Consider the following 7,925-nt stretch of genomic DNA (forward strand, 5'->3'; position numbering starts at 1 on the left):
TACGGTTATGGTTTGTTGGGAGGGAAAGTATTTGTTTGAATTTTTGAACAAAAGATGTTCGAATCTGCTCTCTATCAAAGTCTGTCATAGTTGAAAAGTGGCTGAATTGAGTAGGAAGAATTAAGGTCAGCTGATTGTCATTTTGCTGGGCTGCTTTTGCGGTTGGGCCCCTCGTTTGGGCTGCAACAAGTAAAAATTACATAAATCTCATAATGTTAGAGTAAATTACATCATATCGCTATTCTTTCTTAATTATAAAAACTCCTTAATTTATAGGATCTTGGATACATCAGAAGACATGTGAATATATAGCTCACAGATTGCGAATGATACATTAGTTAATGGGAGGGATGTATCCGAGAAGGGAGGGATGTATCTGAGAGGGATTTTTGTAATTTTTTTAAATGGAGGGAATTTTAGAGATTATGTTAAAATAAGATGTGTACTCTTGACTGTTTGGGAATCACTCCAAGCCTGAACTGTTTGCTTTTACTTGCTTGCCCAGGATTGCCTCTCCCAACTTAGCACGCTAGAGTTCTTTTGTTTCCTTCTTCCTTTTCACTTCAACAATTAACCACCGTTTCCATGGCCAACACTCTCATACTCATACCATGACTAGTTTAACACTCTTCAATCATTCTCCTACCCTTGTGTGGATCCCACGAACCACAGGTTGTTTAATAACTTTATTTAAGTTGAGATTAGCCTAAATAAGTTACAAAAAAATATCAGGTGGCTTTACACTATTGCCATGAGACTAAACTATAGAAAGAGCCGGAAAATTTGAGTTTTCATGGCAAACAAATTATATCTTTTGCCACAGTAGATCACCTTTGTGATGACAATATAAAGATTGCTTCTATATATTTCCTTCAGACTTGTAAATATTTCTTTTGTCATAGCAAAAGAATAAGATTGTTTGCTAGAAGTATAAATTTCGTGACAAAAGAGTTTAACCAATATAACAACAACATAGCAAGTAATTCAACAAGTGGATTCTAGGGAGAGTAGAGTGTACTCAAACTTTACCCCTATCTTGGGAGGCAGAGGGGTTATTTTTTATGTACCCTTGGCTCAAGTAAAAGCATATTGAAAAAGAAACAACAAAAGTGAAGAAATCGTGACCAAATAGTATAGAGGATATAGAAGGCGAAATCAATCAATAGGATAACAGTAAAGGGAATGGAGAAGCTCAACTACCCGGCAGGGTTGTACTAAAGAGATTGGCAACTAATGCTAAATTCAAACAATGCTGAAAGCCACTATTTGATACTCAACAAGCATTTCATAGACTTTAAATGCTTCACAGATACAATAAGTTTTTTTTTTCTGATTGCACTCATGGAGGCATTTCAACAGGTGAGATCAGATCAGAGATATAGGCAGAGATTGAGAATGACAACTGCAATGGGAAGATATGGACCATGAGGGGGGTTGAGATTCTCAATGACACAAAACAACATATTTCAATGTAGTGCTAAATGAGGAGGAGAAAATAAAAGTACAACCACAAGCCAACTTTCGAAATTATAAACATTTTCTTGGTCGATTTTCTCCCTATCTCTCTCTCATATCTCTTCTTCTTTGGTCGACATGTATTCTCCTCCCTGTTTTCTCTTCTTCTCTGCCCTTCCTTTATTCTTCTCCATTGGCCCCCTACATCTCCTCCACCAGCACATCTCTTCAAATGATTTAGTGTTTGAAGTTGTTGATAAAGGTCACCCAAATCTGAAGTTGTTATCGAATAGCTTTATTTGAGATGGAGTTTGTGTTTGAAGAAGAGCCTTGACTGTGGTTTCACCAAGTGGAATTTTGTATGTAAGGATTTGCGATGATGGATGGAGTTTCATAGAAAATAACAACAGGAAAAGCAAAATATTTGTTCGAACATACCTTTCCTATTCCACCTCAACGAAAAGATGGTGTAGATCTAGTGGTGCTGCTTCTACAATTGGGAAAGTTAGAATGAAACAAGGAAAGATCACATTGACATTTTTGAGAAAAAAGATCGCCACACTTCATCATCGACTTTTTTGTTTACTCTTTAAGAAGTTAGCAAATTTGACAAATCAAAGCAACCTCTTTGACATGAATCTGCAGTTTGATAAATTACAACTAATTCATTCCAATGCTAGCAATACAAGGTCCAAGACATTTACTGCATCTAATTTGGATCGACATTTACTTAGCTAGCTAGACAAGTTAATGAAATATAGTTTAGCTATTAGCTTAGCAGTGGCATAACAGATTACTCCTTAAAAACGCATATTTGTCGGTTATCAAAGTCCAGTTTTAGTTCTATGGTCAATAAGATTAAAACTAAATTGACTCGAATTATTTCTGTTTTTGAGAGGCAGAAGTGCTTTTTTTTTTTTTAGAAAAAACATTTTTTTTTAAAAAAAAATAAGTGTTTGATAATTCCTTAAAATTGTTTTTAAATGGAAGCAGAATAAGTTTTTATGTGGTTGAGAAGAAGCTAAAAAATTCTATTTTTTTTTTAAAGCTGAAGCAAAAAATATTATGTTTAGTTAATTAGTTAACATATCTAATAAGTTTAATTCGAATTCATTCATGAATTTTATTTTTTATATTATTATTTATATTGTATATATTATTTTACGTATTACTTTACAGCATTAGAAATAAAAGTAACAACAATATTTTTGCAGGATTAAAAAAATTTATAATAAATAAAGATTTAGACCCTCCCAAAAAATAACAACTAACAAAAAAATTCTTAATTTACGTATTATTTTATTTTTATTTTTATTTTTTAAAACTTTAGAGTATTATAACAAAAAAAGGATAATAGATAAGAATGAATCCAAAAAAATAGGTAACAAATAACAAAACGATTTCTCTTTTTGTTATGAAACTATAGAATAGGAAGAAGAAGAAGAAAGTAGAGAAAATTAAATGAAAGGTGTCAATTAAGTTTGGGTTTTGTTTTTGGTGACACTTTGACCAAGAAATGGTCAAATTCACTTCAAAATGTAATTAAGTAAATTTGGGACCAAATTAACATTTTCAAAACTTTCTAATCTTTCATAAAATAACAAAAAAAAACACTTCATTTTTTCAACTTTTTATAATTCTATCCAAACCATTTTAAAAAAAGTAAAAGAAAATAGAATTTTCTTTCTTCTTCTCCCAACGTTCTCTCTTCTCTTCTTCTTCTTCCTTAGAAAATCCAAAAATCCGACTATCAAAACAAATATTCTCCCACATTATCTTATCTTCCTCCTCATCTCCGGCCGTGACTCTCTCTTCTTTCTGAACTGAAGATTGTGTTCGACTTAAAATGGGTAAGTCAGTTTTTTTGAAAGATTTACTAATTTTCGAACAATACTAAGTTTTTTTCCTGGGTTAATGAACAATAAATCGTTCTATATATGTGAAAATTGAATAATAGTATAATGGTACCTATTATTTATTATTTTTGAAAGAAAATCAACAAACCCAAAAAAGCCCTAATTTTGAGGAAATGTATATGTATTGTTAACATTCAGTGAAAAATCATTTTTTGTTGCTTTTGTTATTTTTTTGTGACCATTTTGTTCATATGATTTTAAAAATATAGTATTGTTCAGTTATCCAACATATATTTCATTTGTTGAAAGATGTATCGTATGTTGCTACATTTTAGTGATATGTTGGTATATATTCCAACAGAGTTGTCATATGTTGGCACATATCACCTATGTGTTAGGGCAACACAATGGTCATATGCAGTAACAGAACATTCATTTGTGGCACATGAAGATTTATGTGTGGCCACAGAAGATTCATTTGTGGCAACAGAAGGTACATCTGTGTCAACATAATATCCATCTGTGTCAACATAAGTATAAATTGCTACCTATTATTATTTTATAATCAATTGTAAACTCTCAACCTTTTTTATTTACCTTGTAGATGAAATGATACAAGAAGCTTCATCCATGACAACAACTCAATCTTTTATTGGTGTTGCTTCCTCTTCTAACATCAAATGTTATTTTGTCTATGCGAAGAATGTGAGCAGCAACATGATTATTTTATTAGTCGTGTTAAGGAACTCACTGATATTTTTAAGGAAATGACTTATAATATTGATTTCCATACATCCAAGAAGATTTCACAATCTTTGAAGTGTAGGAGGTTGAAAAAATCTATTTTCCAATCACTACCTATAATTAGTGAAAGAAAAAAATCAATGACTACTGCTCCAGTATCACACTCAAACCCAAAAGGCAAGGACAAGGAGAAGGAGGAGGAGGAGAAGGAAAAGGAGCAGGAGAAGGAGAAGGAGCAAGAGAAGGAGAAGGAGAAAGTGAAAAAAAAAAAGCGAAAGAGAAAGAGAAGAAAGTCAAAGTCGTCAGTTGTAATGTGAAGCAACAATATCCATTTGAAGGTTTTAACATTGACGGCGAGGATCCAACTGAACTAATGTCATCCTTCTCGCAATGGATAAACGAGGGTCTTTACAAGCGTCATGCAAAAATGTAAAGTTGTTCAACTCTTATTAATATTTCTTCTTGTTGTCCACTAATTATTTATTTATAATAATTACAAAATTGCAGAAGAGACAAGGACGATCACTACTTAGCCAATTGCTCGAATCTTGAGTTCAAACAACTTGATTTTGTATTTGCATTTCCAAAGAAGAAGGACTGGTTCTACATAATGTCTCAACCCAATAAGTGCTAGACTGATGAGGTAAATTCATGCCCACTTTTATCTTTTGATTAAGACATGAATACATACAAATAAATTGATACAGAAAAACACTTGTTGATGCATCTGTGCAGTATGTGGATGTCATTTTTTACTATTTGCAAAAGAAGTCGAAGCAACAGAGTCATTCTAAATATCGATATACCACTACTAATTGTTTTTTCAAAACATACATTGACAATGCCAGTGTTGTTCCTTAATATGAGAATAAAATCGTTGGCACTATCAAAGGGTTTGGTATACCTGCTGGACTGCCTTGGCACCTCACAGATGAGATTTATGTCCCTGTAAATTGTAATGGGGAGTTTCATTGGGTCTTGTCAGTCGTTGTATTGAAGGAACAACACATAAAGGTATATGATTCGATGTCCTCATCTAGGACTAACAGAAAATTGTGCGCCGAGATTCAAAAGTTGCCTACAATGTTGCCAAAGTACCTTGAATCCAGCGGATTTTATGAGCAAAAAGACCGAACCAACTGGTCAGTTCTTGAATCTTACCAGGGCAAGAACAAATCTCACCCATTCGAAGTCATACATGTTACTGGTATTGCCCAACAAGCAAGCAATAGTCTGTAAGTAGTATCACATTATTTTTTTAGTTTTACCACTATCGAAATGTGATGTTAACATTATGTTTATTATATTTTCTAATTTATGATATACCATGCAGTGATTGTGGGATTTTTGTTGCTGCATACGCTGAGTTTTTGAGTGATGGACTACAAATACCATCTGATGGAATTATTTCGCAATCCCTTCGCTTGAGATATGCTTCACACCTATGGAATTATGGGATTTTAAATGCTCGGAGTGGCTATGTTAGTAACAATGAAGACCCACAGAGGCCTAGACCTAAAAAAGCAAAGTTCATAGATGAAAATGTTGTGGTTACAACCATTGATTAGATTGATGGTTATGTATACCATTGTGAATTACCTTTTTGTTGATAAGTTGTACAAAACAATTGGTGAAGTGTTAATTTTTGCTAATAATATTAATATTAATGATTATTATTATTATTATTATTTTATTTTATTTTATTTTTATTTTTTGGAACAAATGTCAATTATGATGGAAAGGAAGAAATGTGGTGTCTGTGACAACATATATAATCTCTGTTGTAAAAAATACCACAGAATTATCTGCATGCTCCCCAACAGAAAAGATACATGTGGCAACATATGTCACAGAAAGAAGATATGTGGTAACATATGTCATAGAAAAGAGATATGTAGCAACATTATATTGTCATCAATTATTCATTTTTGCTGATAATATTAATATTAATGATTATTAATATTATTTTCATTTTGTTGGAACAAATGTCAATTATGATGGAAAGGAAGAAATGTGGTGTATATGGCAACATATATAACCTATGTTGTTAAAAACACCATAGAATTATCTGCATGTGCCCCAACAGAAAGGGTATATGTGGCAACATATGTCACACTTTGAATTGTCAAAATTTAAAAAAAAAATCGAAATGGTTTAAAACAATCGTCCCTTCATTTTTCCCTCTCTCCTCTCCTATATAAAAGGTCATTTCATATTCCAAATTTAATTTATTTTTACTAATTTCCATTTTCTTGTCTCTTCTTTCCTTCCTTTCTATCGCTCCATTATTCCTTCACAGATCAAGGTTGTTGTTGCGATATTTTCTACAACATCAGTGGTAATCTATTGCGATCCTCTTCTACAACAAGGCATCGTTACCCTCATCATTTCTAGTTTATCGTTGATATCTTGTCAGGTAAAATTTAATTAGGGTTTTGAGAAATACTTACTGATATTAAATCAGGACATTTTTAGTGGTTTTATCACTTATTTCTTTGTAGGATTGTTGGATAGTTATTCCTTTTGAAATATTATCTGATTTCAAAAACCTTAATTTGTAGTTCGTTGGTTAGGGTTTAGGGAGGGTTTTGTGATTTGTTGGTTGGTTCATGTGTGGTATTGAATTGTATTTGTTGTTTGTGTTGTTGTGTTTGGTTGTTGTTATTTTTGTTAAGAAATATTTGGTTTTTGTGGTTGCAGATACAAATATAATGGCTCCTGTCAAAAGAAAAATTGTATTAACAAAAGAAACAACTGATACAAAGATCCAAAAGAGGCCTAGGACTAGAACTTGTAGGAAGAAGATTGAAAATTCGACTACCACTCTTTTAGAAGAACTAGCATCTATAGCAGTTTCTTCTTCTCAAGTAGAAGCAGAATTTTCTCAAAAAGAATATGAAGAAAGAGAAAAATAAAAAAATGAAGTAGATGATGATGGAGAAAGAGCAGAAGAAGTTGGGGTAGAAGAGGGAAATACAAAAGAAGTTGAGGAAGATAAAGGAAAACAAAAGGAAGTTAAGGAAGAAGAAGGAAAAAATAAAGAAGTATTTGAGGAGGAAGAAGAACAAATAAATGAAGCTAATGAAGACAAAGTAAAACAAAAAGAAGTTGAGGAAGAATAACAAGAAAAAAATGAAGTTGAGGATGATGGGATCAAAACTATCAATGCACACACTTTTCCTATGCATTTGCAGCCTAATGCTACTGGTGATAGCATTATGAGGTCAGCAATGGGAAAACCTTTCGACACCTTCAGGATCACCCTCAAGCAGAATGGTTTGGAAGATTTTTTTCGGAATAGTTGTTTTGGTCATTTTCTTGATTTGCCAGAGAATAATAATGCACGTTTTCAAATGACCATGGTTTATGAATTTTTGAAAAGAAGGTTCATTTTTCAGAATCCTGAAAAAGAATGATGAGGTTTTGATTAATTATTGTGGCATGCCACTCTTCTTTGGCAGAAGAGAGTTTGCCACAGTTTCAGGGTTAAAATGCCATCCTCCTTCTGAGCCTGTCCTTGAATTCATAGTCAAAAAATAACCACAGAGACGAAAGAAAGGAGGAAAGAATAAATAAGACAGTCAACTGAGGAGCAGGACTTGATGTCCCTTGTGCTCGATTTAATATATTTGTTGAATGTCGAGGATACACCAAGGAAGCACAAGGAGTCATTGTGCTTACTTTGGTTTGTACATAATGTACTTTTGGCCAAATATCTCAACAACAACATATCCCTTAAATGGGTGAATTTATCTTAGGATATTGAGGCTTTCAACAACTATCCTTGGGGTCATGAGAGCTTTGAATTAACTGTCAAATACTTGTTGAAACCTTTAGGACCAAAGACCAATAACTTATTTGGCTTTCCAT

Source organism: Solanum tuberosum, unplaced genomic scaffold (assembly GCF_000226075.1).
Source record: "Solanum tuberosum cultivar DM 1-3 516 R44 unplaced genomic scaffold, SolTub_3.0 scf00056, whole genome shotgun sequence".
Lineage (NCBI taxonomy): Eukaryota > Viridiplantae > Streptophyta > Magnoliopsida > Solanales > Solanaceae > Solanum > Solanum tuberosum.